The following is a 13,095-nucleotide window of genomic DNA, read 5'->3' as shown; positions in this document are numbered from 1 at the left end:
AATAGCTTCAATCCAATTTTTAGACATCACGTTATGATCAAAAGAGTGAACAATGGTCGGTTTTGACTCTGTGTAAACCATCGTTTTTCTTCATTTCTAACTCAAATTCAATTCCGAAAGATTCATAGCGACACTTGTTGATGCTATGATCATCTCTCATGCATATAAATATCAACCAAATCTTCCACAAACACACTCGATTCATCGACTTTTCATCCTTTCATTGTCCGATTTTTCCAAAATTACTCCAAAAGCATCCAAATAGTTACAGAAACTACCTGAAACATTAAGAAAACACAAACAAAGCGTAATAGAACACAAAAAGGACAACTTATGCATTTGTGACCTAAAAAGTTACTAAAAGACCTAAAAAGCAACTATAAACTTAGCATAAACATGTTTATAAATCCTATATAAATGTGATTCATCACTCGCCTAATGCTTGGAAGCTCTGTTAAGTACAATACGTTCTTGGTGCTAGACAATGTTATTGACAAAAAAAATAAAGATTCTTGTTTATTTTACTTGGCTAGACTACTGAAATGATTGTATTAGTATAAACCTAATATTTTTGTCCAAGAAATTTAGGAAATTGTATTAAACTATTTAAGTTTGGAAAATCTAATAATTGTATCAGATTTGACTTTTCGTTCCTTCCATTGGCTCCTTTTCTTAGTCATTTTTCTTGTGTCAAATATATTGTTGAGCTTTTCGAATAGGTAAGTAGGTTGATATCTTATTATGTGTTTTCCTTCTCCAACCCCCGTTTGGTGATTCTCCGCCCCCCCCCCCCCCCCCCCTTTTTGTTTGTCTAGGCTTTAAGTTGGGCAGATGGCCACTCGAGGGAAGTTGATGTTATGGGGAACTAAGGTTAGATCTTCGCGTCTGTGAACTAGTACGTATGTATTTTTGTCATGAGATTATTATTTATTAAGGTATAAATTGTTTGGCAATGTTGATCATGAACAGATTAATAGTCGAATTGATGAAGGGTAGTTGTGGAGGTTAGTGACATTAGCCTTTCTACATGCAAATATTGGACATCTCTTTGTATGATTTCATTTTATTGACTTAAGGATGTCTATTTATGAAAAACCGTGATTAATTAGATATTCTAATATCCAAGCAAACTGTTATTCCTTGCATTATATTGGCCCCACTGTAGAAAATTTATGTGGAACTCGAAGTATATTTACTGTCTACTTTGCCTCTCTTATCACAAGTAAAGGCTTTATGGACTGAGCTTTTTTCTTTATTTCTCCAATTAAATGTGCTTAATTTTACCAAGCTTTGATGCCTGTTTGATGTTTTGTCATATTCTGTTATGAGTTATTGTTTGTCTGAAGCTCTTGCTGTTGTTGCATCAGGAGCCATTTTTGGATTGGTAAACTTTCTCATTCTGCTTTGAATTTTATAAATTAAATGCATGTTATTTGGAATGTGTATGATGAATTTCTTTTGTTAGTCAAAACACTTTCACTGTCTAAAAATCTAGGGTTACCCTTTATTGCTAGGTCATCTCGGATTGTTTATTTTTAGAATCTTATACTTTGTTATGCTCTTCTCATATTGTAGTTAGACAAATTACTTACAAATTCAATCTTTTGATTTTAGTTTCTGATTCCTGACAGGTTGGATCAGTAGCCGTATTTTCTATGTGGCACAGAATTCTTCTTGGTTTTGGTGCATAAGATTTTAAGCATATTGCAAAATTAATCGTGTTGAATATGGTAATTATTTTTCCTAAGTATCAAAGCTGTTAAGTCTCATATCATATTGAAGCTAGGTCATTGTAATTAAACACGCTTACAAGAGTCTGTCATTTGTGAATGATCTCAGTTATTATCGTCGTTATCTTACCCTCATATTAATACTGAAAAAAAAAGTAATTAAAAAATAAAAACCTTAACTGTCAAAACTTATTCTCTTCTGAGTCATTGCTACAAGGGATACATTTCTATAAGACAACTACCACTTCCACCATCAGGCACCTATGTTAACACTTCAAAACTTCAAATTTTTGTGCTTGCGTGTCAACATGATGTCATCCTTTTATGATTGACATGTCACTTAACGCTATTGTAACGTCTTGTAGTTTTATTATTACTTGTGCACATGCAATAAAGTATGCAGACTTCATATCGTCTTCTTTTTCAGATTATAGTGCTTTCATTCAGCGGAATAGACAGCTGGGGCCATGTAAATACTACAAGTATTTCTTGTATTTTTTATTGTCCTTCCACAAAATTGACAAAAGTCAATTAGTAAAAGATATAACAGATTCAAAGGAAGCTCCTCTTGCTTTATTTTATTCCCAAAATAAACAACTTTGAAATGTCAATGCATGAACAGTTAGACGGTTGCTGAGATTACTAAAAGCAATGATAAGATATATATATTAAGAAATTGGTAATCTTAAACCCCAGATATGCTATTTTTGTTAGTGGTAATGGAATATGAATACTATGTTAAAAATTGCTATAGCTTTGAAAGGCTATTGTGATCTGTATCTCCTGTCTAAATTAGAACCATATTGTAGGATTGGAATGGTTTGAATAGTGGTTAAAAACTGCTAAAAATAAAATTGCTTGAAAATTACTATTTTTTGCAGTTTTTTTGCTGACTAAATAATGTGTTGAAACATTGCTTCACATTTGGCTTCAGTTGGGAGGCTTGCTTAGCGAAGTAGCAGTCTCATGGCTCATTGGTCCTGCTTTGAAATATAATTTTACTACTTTGGATGGACATTAAGTTTTTGTAGATCGAGCTCCCATCTTTACATTCAACCCAAAAAGGCCCCAACAATCTAATTGACTATGTAATTATATGGGTTTTCATGAATTCTAACATTTGGTGCATTGATTAATCTCTATAAACTTATGTCAGTACATATTTCAAGTCGATGACGCATGCAGGTTCCTGTGTTTTTATGAGGAGAATATACCATGTAAGTAACTTTGTACTTAAGGCTAAATTTCAAATCTTGCATTAATACTTCTTGATTTAACTATAATGTTGGAAAACGTTAATTAATTTACAATAATTACTGATTTTTAACACTACATTTCCAACTTAATTTACGTAGTACGGAGTATTTTATTTTGACATTTATATACTTATATACACTCAACCTTAGACGAGAGTAGTAGTGCCACCCAGCGAGTTGGGTGTGTTGGGTTAAGGTTAGGTGGCACAAGGACCGGCTCAAGTTGGGTAGGTGGGCTAGGTCGAAGAAAATGAAAAGGTTAGGGTTGAGGTTCGTGTTTTAGGTGGGTTGTGGGTGGGTCAAACTAGGTTTATGGGCTAAGCGGGCTGTGGGTGGGCTGGGTTAGGCGGGTCGTGGGTGGGTAAAGCTAGATTTGGGGGTCAATTTAACATTGTTTGATTTTTTTACTGTCAATGTTAAATTTCTACGTTTTCTCAACTTAGCTTACATTGTATTTAATTTTAATAGTCGTATACACTCAACCTTAGATGAGAGAGTCAATAATTGGGTAAAATAATCACGATTCTTTTCTCTCTTTTTTATGTTATCTTATTTTCATCCTTAGTCATATGCAAAAAAATGTTGAATGATTTTGAACCTAGATTTTGATGCAATAGGAATCCTTTAATGAATAATAAGGAAAATATCTAATGGATAATACTAGTAATTTATAAGGATTAGAGATGTAATTGCTTTTCCAAGTTGAAATCCAAAATTTGGTAAACAACTATTGGAAAGCTAGTATGGATATTGAAACATATCTTATACGTATTGTTTAACCTTTTAATCCACGATTTAACGTATTAAAAAATAATTAGGTACTTGATCTAGTAAAATTTAGAGGTCATTGGTCGTATCATGTGCCCATTTTTCGAAATTCGGGGTGTTTAGGGTGAAATACCCTAGCGACATGGACCAATCATAGGCCATAAAAGTGGACAATAATTGGATAACACACAACAACCTCCTCATCCTAAGTGTTCAAAGCAAAATACGTGCATCTAATAAATATCGAAATCATAAAAGGCTTAAAAGCCCATGAAATTGAACTAAATTTCAAAAATAACACAAAGCCTAACATATATCACAAACGTGCGGACAATCAGAGCACACTTTATTTGATCACAAATCCTAAGAGAATGTTATACATACTTCCCCATTTAATAATTGCATAATAGATTACATTCATTGAAAGAATTGAGTATTACTCAAGTACCCTAACTTCTCTCTAATTCACACATTTCACTACTAATTTCGGTGACTAACTTTATTGTTGGAGGTGACTATTCAGATCATTGAGAAATTCATTTTTTTTGCAAATAATCATGTATGAATGGCGACATTACCTTTGTGATCACCCAATATATCTAAAAAAAACACGAAACATTTGCCACCGTTTGAGAGGAGATTGTAGGCATCATAGGATTTGGCCTACTTTATGTAACACCATAGAAATTCCTTTCTTTTAAAATATCGGTTTTTCCCTGTTTAAAACTTTAAATAGGAACATCTAAGATATAACCGCAACCATGAAAAAAACTAAGACAACTATCAAAGACACACAGCAGAAGACTAATTTCAAAACCGTTCAAAACAATTCACCTTGAAAAGTCAACCAACGAAAGTACAGTCAAACCAAAGTCAAACGAAGTAAAATAAAATAAACCTACAACTTGGAACCATTATAGGCCCTTATTAAAACCAAACCAACTTCTAAAACTTTGCGTTAGTCTAATGAATAATAATATCATAAATAATAAAAGCATTAAACACATCATATACTTATGAAAACTAGTATGATTCGCTCTTCACTCATGCCCATTCATGAATATGCTTCATCACCTAAAAAGCTTCTCTCTACTTGTTTCCACAAATCTCCATTAAAAATGGGCATCATAGGGCCAAGATATAGACAAGGCCAACAAACACACAAAACACACACAATCAGCAAAGCTGAGTACATAGGCGTAATTAACACACTAACATGCAATTACCTATCAACACACAACTTACCTTGTTGCACCTATTTTTCAAGCATACAACATTCAAAACTTCTCAACTAGACAACTACAAAATTTATTTAGCGTTGATTATGCATCGAACGGGGTTCCCAACTAACCTTCCTCATTAAATTTAGGTTACTGACACGGGAGCTAACCGTGCTAGCATCAATAACCACTCGTAAGTGGCGGAATTCCTGCGCATAATAATATTAATAATGATAATGATAATAATAATAATAATAATAATAATAATAATAATAATAATAATAATAATAATAATAATAATAATAATAAAAGGAATGTACAGCGTTATTCAAATAATCAACAATAACACCTCTTTCACTTACGTTATTTACATATTATTAAATTCGGTGATGACTCTCAACCATAATCATTCAATCAACAATAATTATTCAAACAATCAAGTATACAAATTTAATTCTTGAATAATTAGTGACCACATAATATTTAATGTTGAACTCTTTTTAAATCTACCTCGGTGCCAATGACACCTTAAACGCATAAAGCACCACAAATCCTATCTCTCGGTGTTAAAAACACCTTAAGTGCACTAAGGCACCAGAATATAATTTATTCCTCGTGTACATAGACACTTACATAGCTCCTTTCCCACGCTTAAACATCAATAAAAAATTATATAAAACATAATAAAATTCTCTTTTAATATTCCAAACCAAATTATACATTTTGTTTAATTAAACATGCTCTCTAACATGTCATAAATAAAAGTATGGTTCAATAAAAGTGTCCTTCATAATTCAATGACCAATAACAATCAAATCATTATTTCCATTCCGAATCTAGCATGATACTACTTGTAATCAATTAAACACATTTAGCATGCTACTACATCAGTAAAATTATGCTAAGTACGCAAATTTACCTTGTATACGATCTTAAAATCTCCACGACTTATAGTAATCACTTACTTCGAAGTCTCCTACAATTTATGCTGCCGGCGGCTGGAGCTGCTGGTAGCCGGCAGCCCACCAGTGGTGATGGTGGCCGGCAGTGATGGTGAGGGCCGAGAAGGGGAAGGGGAAAGGGAAAAAAGGAAAGAAAAAGAAAAATAAAAATAAGGAGAAAGGGAGAGAAGTTTACCTTGGGTTTTCTTTACTCTGGGCAATGTTTGATTTGCATAAGTGTTGAATATTTATACCCCTTCTCTAGAAACCCTTCTTCCTAAACTTTCCCTTTTTAGTCTTTCCTAATCCCTTCCCTAATAAAAATTTTTACAAAAATAAAAATTTCTTAAATTAAACCCCAACTTAAATAAAAAATAATTAATTAAGTAAACTATCCTTTTATAAAATATTTCTAAACTTATTAAAATAAATAATTAAAATATACTTTAAATAAAATATTTCAATTAATTAAAATATTTCTCAAATACTTTTTTTTTAATAAAATACATATAAAAATACAGGGTATTACACTTTATCACGTGTGAATAAGCTTGAAATTCATAGAAAGATGTGAAATTAATATTAAATCAAAACGGACAAGGGACAAAGTACAAGGTCGCCAACAATTTTTTGAGGAATGAACTTGTAAATTGTTCATGGACTTTAATGAAAGAAATAAAAGCAACTACGATCTACGATTCATGAAGGTTACACCTCATTCACAATCCATGAGTTTGCCAACTCTATATGGTCACGAAACACGAAAGTAGGGTTCAGGGTTGACGAACGAATTTGAATCGGGAATACAATTTTGCCCGTATTGACCTTAACTCAGTTCTTCTAGCAACATGAATTTATTGCAATCGAAAAGACATACAAACATAGATTCAATTTGGTCCAAAGTAATTTATGCTAAGTCGAATATTTTTTAGTAAATTATGATCATTTCATTAAACAACATAATTACTAAGAACCTAAACTGGTTGTCCATAATTTTATTAGTCTTGATTTTCAATTGCAAGTCTTGTTTAACGAATATTATGATAATGTACATAAAGAAATAAAATCATGTATAACGAATAAAACATGTGATAAATAACATTAGAAGTAACTTGGCGTGATACTAGCAATAATTAGAATAATCCTAATATGATACTAGTAATCAAAGCAATAAAAATAATTAGAGTAAATAAATCCAAGAGAATTAATTACTCACTTTGATCGCGCAACTTTGAATACTACATCATGAATAAATATTTGTAAATTTCAATAAAATAACAATAATAAATCAAAAGAATTAAATTAAATAATTAGAAATTTTGATATCGCTTTTGGGATTTACCATTTACACCTTGGTCAAAAAGCAAGGTAGATCCTTCCGATCTTGTTATTTGTGTCTAAGAGAAATTTGAACCGTCATTTGTGTTGAATATTTATTTTATAAATATTTTTTATATTAATGAAGAATTACGTATCTAATGTAGTAGAGTTCGTTGTGTTGTATGATTATTGGATTGTATATTTGGATAATTGTAACTTTTCATTGGTAATTTTTAATGTGGATAATTGTATTATTTCATTATTAACTATTCATTAGTTATTATGGATAATTGTATCTTTTCATTACTTGCATCTTTTCATCCATGTTTCTTTGTCTATAAATAGTTGTTAGTTGTTCTGATTTATGGATATGGAAGATTAGTTTATGATTACTCTCTCTAAATGTACATGCATATAGTTGTGGTCATTCTAATCTAGTTTATTCGTTGGTTTCTTATAATTACAATATCATTTTAAAAGAAACGAAACCCGTTCTATCCTCGGAGACAATTGCTTAATAACCTTGGGTATTGTAGAGGGAGCAAAATTGTCTTAAGGACACAACGTAATTTGTCGGGCTTGGGTTATAATAATTACATTTTGAATCAAGTACAAAGGTATGTGTAATGTTTAATTTTTTTTATATGTTAGATATATAATTATTTAATTCTTAATATTGTTTAAGTATAGTATTAATAACTATCTTAAGACAATTTTTACTTTAGCATTTCATATTACTAGTGTATCAAGTATTTTGACTATATAATTATTACGCTTTTATTTAGTTATGTTTGTTATTGATGCAATTTGGGATTTTCATGTGTTAAAATATTAAGAACTGAAGTTTTTATGTTTATTTAATTATTGTTGTTTTATTGTTGTTCGGTCGATTGTGCGTAAAAATTCCAATCTATATTCTTTTTTTCTTTACACATAAAAGACGATTTATAACTTAATTATAGAGTTTTACAAACCAAATACCAAGAAACTTAACAATAGATAGCCTCAGCCCGATTGAAAAAATTCGAGGCTAATGCAAAACAGCCTAGGATTGAACTCTTAATAAGCTGAAAAAATAGAGATCAAAAGCTTAGAACAAGCATCAGTGCCCCTCCTAAAAGCATTAAAAAACAAAAATACTAAACCACTTAGTCTGAGAGTTGGTGTGGCAGGGGACTCTTCAATCTTCCTGCTCCTCCGGGTTCTCGTGTGCTGCAGCAACAATAGCCGCAAGGTCAGCATTGTAGTAAGGCTTGACAACATCAGGGCATGCCATGTGAATACGGTGTCCAACACCCATCTCTAACCCAATGACAGCAAGCTCATGAGCAACAACTTTGTTGTTTCTCTGAACATGGATAATTTCGAAAACATCAAAGTAACTTATAGTCTCCTCAATATCCTTGACAACGGCTGCCATTTCATGATGTAGATTATTCCCAGCAGCTCTGAGCATCACTCTGACAGACAAGGCATCCACCTCTAATTCAACCTCCTTCATTTCGAGTCGTTTTACCATAGCAAGACCCTCCCTCACAGCATATAGTTCAGATGCAAAAGCTGAAACAGCATTGTACTTACTCGAAAAACCCATTATCCAAGTGCCATCATGCCTCCTAACAACTCCCCCTCCAGCAGCCACATTTATACGCACCCAGGAGCCATCTGTGCTTAGCTTTACCCACCCCTTTGGGCGTGGATTCCAAGAGTTATGGACCCCTGAGCTACTCGAAGCATTAGAAGCTATGGCCTTACCCTGCAGGATATGATTAGTGCATTGATAATCAATAAAGAACCTACTAAACACCACACGAGAATTAAACATTTTGAGTTCAAAAACAGTGGTATTACGTTGTCTCCAAATATGCCAAAGGGCAATAGAGAATATCATTTTCCAATGCTTATCAAGTTCAAGATTATAATTCAGCCAGCCATACCAATCCAAATCAAAGAAGGAGTGAAAATTAAATCCAATAGGAAGGGGAAGTTTAGCGAAAATATCCTTCCAAAGGATGGAGGAAAAAAAACAATCCCTAAACAAATGCAAATGAGATTCATTGTACATACCACAACGAGCACATAAGGGGGAAATATTGGGGAGAAAGATAGATAATTTGCTACAGGAAGAATACTATGCACTATATTCCAAAGGAGCATTCTATATTTCAAGGGCACCATTATTTTCCATAGCAACTTCCACGCAGAAAAGAAGGAAAAATCAGAGTAAGAGGATGAAATAAGGGAAAAATAAGAAGATTTAATGGTGAACTCAGCAGACTTTGAGAGGGACCAGTGAATGAAATCCTCAGAATTTAAAATAGATGAGATTAGGGTTGCCAGAATTTGAGAAATAATAGCAGGAGGTAGTAAGTGTGCAATACTATCCAAATCCCAACATCCATCCTTAATGATGTGTCAAACCATCCAATGAGCTTTAGATGGGGGAACAACAGAAAGCATATGAAGATAAATAGGGCCTTCACCCACCCAATGATGATACCACAAAGATGTCGTAGCAACATTACCTATACAACCCCTAAGATCGGAGGCTAAAATCAACCTACCTTTAAGAATGTCTTTCCATAATTGAGATTGGGAAGCTTTGGGAGAACAGTCAAACAAAGCCGAGTTTTTTAAGTATTTTTCATTAAAAATTCTTACCCAAAGTTTTGAAGGATTGTTAAGCATCACCCAACCCAATTTTGCCATAAAACACAAATTCCACTCTCTAAGCCTCCTAATACCAAGACCACCAGCAGCTAGGGGCATAGTAACATATTTCCAACCTAATCTAGGGCTATAATACACATTGTCCACTTTGTTCCAAAGAAACTTACGACATCTTTGCTCAATTTTATCCAAAACCGAAAAGGGAATGAGATTGGTTTGCATATGATAAACCGGGTAAGAACTCAAAACTGATTTAATCAAGGTGCATCTTCCTGGCAAATTCAAGAGCTTAGCTTGCCACTCTTTGATTTTATCCATAGTCTTATCCAAAATTCCCAAGTAGTGAGCAATTTTCAGCTTATTAGGACTTATTTCAATACCGAAATATTTTTCAAATGAAGTAGTACATGTAAAACCAAAAAATTGGGCAGTGCTGAATCCGATCTCAAGGCATTAGAAGATGCTGACAAGGAGAATGCCCAACTCCGAACAGACGTTAACCGCCTGAGGGTTGAGCTTATCAATCTGTGTTACAAGCAGTCGGATGAGCTGGCCCAAGAGCAAAAACGGCTGACAGAGGAGAATGAGCGGGACAACTTGGCCCGGCTGAAGATCACCTGGAGCCTCCTTTACCCAGAAATAGACTTTGAGGTCTATAAGCTGAGGTATGATTACGCCACTGAGGTGTATAATGCCCAGCTACTAGGTGATGCTCCCCCGCCTCGCTTCAAGGATTAGGCTGCTGAGCAAGGATATGATGTCTTTGATACTGAGGAGCCGGCGGATGAGCATAATGAGGGCCAAACCAGCCAAACTCAACCCGAGCAGCATCAACCACCTCAGCCTTAGGCGGTCCTCCCCACTTTCTGCGGCAGTATGCCATTACTGTTTCTTTACTGGCTTGTATGCCGTGTTATGTTGTATTTTTACCAACCGTGGGGTTGAGTTAACAATTTATTTTTTCTCCTCACCGGATATAACTCCGGTTAACACAACTTATGGTCTTTGAGCCATTTTAAATATTAATGAAGTATTCCGACTCAGTCGGTTGTTTATACTTATTTGTGTTTTGAGTTTTCCATTTGAATTTTGCATATGTTTGCAATTCTTTAATATTTTGCCCAACTTATAAAAGCATGTGGCGGTTTGCAATCCGGGTGCTCTTGCCCCTGGGCGGTTGTGTGGTTGGTTTTATTTCAAATTGATTGATTGGCTTAAAAACACTTGATACTAAGAGAAGTATGGAATGTTTTTAGGCCAATCAATCACAATGGTGATTGCCCCAAACCAAGTGCACAACCGACCATTAGAACGGGTGCTTTGAGCTTCTTGCCCAGGCGGTTGTATTCCGTCTAGGGTTCACGCGTAGCCATTACACAATCTTTTGCCCCAACAGGGGGAGTGAGTGCAACTTTGGAATAAATAACCTAAGTAAGAACTTCCGCCGATGACCGACTATTGCCTCAGGGCATCCGGTTTTCGATAACTTAAACGTTCTTTAGATTATTCTGGTCAGACGGCTATAAGTTGACCAATTTGGTATTTTAATTTTCACCGTCTGCGTTGGTACATAGAATCGACGAATAGTCTGTTCTCTGCGACGATTGCACCCGGAGGGGCGTCGCCGGACGCCTTTGTCCATGTTGGGACAGGCGGTTTTGTAAAATAAGCAACCATCCGGCCATATTGTCCTTCGGTCTTGTTTGAGACCGATTGTATCGCCACTAGGCGTTTTTTTACCAAGTTTTAGTTGGTTGAATGAATAATTTGTCTGAGTATTACCCAGACGGATAAGTAATTGATAATTTACACCAAATATCAAACGTTACTAATTTAAACAAAGAGTCCGTCTAAGCTTTACTCAGGTGGACTAACAATTGTTAAATTACACTAAGTATCAAACTTAGTGATTCAAACAGAGAGTCTGTTTGAGTTTTACCCAGGCAGACTAGTAATTATAATGTTCAACTAAACTAAGTATCAAACTTAGTTAGTTAAACTCAGGGTCCGTCTGAGCATTACCCAGGCGGGCAAACAATAATAATGGCAAAATGAATTTGCAAACTAAGCCTGAATTTTCATTAATTGACTTACTGTTTACAAAAATATACATTCTTAGAAGTAGTACTGTAGACACCCATTTGTGTCTCCCCAAAACAAAACCCAGTGATGAGTAGCTTTCACGTCAAATCATAATCGAATGAAACAAAAGTGTGGAAAGGTCTAGTGTTGCGGAAAGTTTTAATTTCTTTTCTCTTCTTTCTATTTTTGAAACTTATTTTAAGAAAACAGCCAATCTAGTTTGTTTGGTCCATGATATGGGTCCAATAGTAGTGTAATTTGATGGGGCTTGCAAAGACCTTTCCAACGATATATTATAAGCCCAATTTTGATGAATATTGAGGAAGTTATGGCCAATTTACTAAATTGGGCCCGGTTTCAGCTTTATGTACGGCCCAATGATCTAGGGGAGGGCCTAATATGATTTATCATTCCTAATGCAATTAGGAATGGTTTTAGTCTTCTAGATTCTTCTAGAAGGTTCTTTTCATTCCTAATTAAATTAGCATTGATAAATTGGCTTTTGTTGACTTTTCAGAGTTTTAATCAAAATCAAATAGCATTTTCGAGGAAATTATATGATTTTATCCTCCAGTACGGTAAACTTATCAGATTTTCGAAAACGCGTTGGAATCAGGCTTGGCTCCTAACCCCAGGCCTTGGCGCCTGGTGCTAGCCATTGGCGCCTGGCGCTAGTGGTGGTGCCTGGCGCCAGCTAGCCAGGGTTGGCGCCAGCCCTATTTTCTGAGCGTCAGACTCTGTTTTGTTTAATTTATCTTTTTTGGCTGATTTTCTCTATAAATATAGTATTAAAAACTCCGTTTCCACCAACCATTAATCATCTACATCCATCATTCATCAACAATCATTAATTCTTTAGCATTCTCTAAATCATTCATCTCTCTTAAAACATTCAATTCTTTCAACCTTTGCTTTTCTTATACAAAATTCCGCATTCACAAGATCTAGAAACACCTAGCCATATTCGAAGTTGCCTTCGCCCTAGACGTGAAAGGTTTAATTTCTGAGGGTTTGGTCCCAAATCTCTATTTCAATTATTTAATTTAATTGTTTGATTATTATTTTCCTTGAAGTTACTAACGTGTGTATTTTGTTATTAGAAAGAGAT

General features: G+C 34.3%; 1 pseudogene; it reads left to right on the top strand.

The window, feature by feature from the left end:
- The first annotated feature begins 831 nt into the window (after window positions 1-831).
- On the top strand, window positions 832-2,814 carry LOC110737952 (annotated as a pseudogene).
- Window positions 2,815-13,095: the final 10,281 nt, after the last annotated feature.

Source organism: Chenopodium quinoa, unplaced genomic scaffold, assembly GCF_001683475.1.
Source record: "Chenopodium quinoa cultivar QQ74 unplaced genomic scaffold, ASM168347v1, whole genome shotgun sequence".
In the NCBI taxonomy this organism is placed as follows: Eukaryota; Viridiplantae; Streptophyta; class Magnoliopsida; order Caryophyllales; family Amaranthaceae; genus Chenopodium; species Chenopodium quinoa.
Note: the sequence above shows the minus strand (reverse complement) of the source record. Positions and strands in the feature narration are given on the sequence as shown.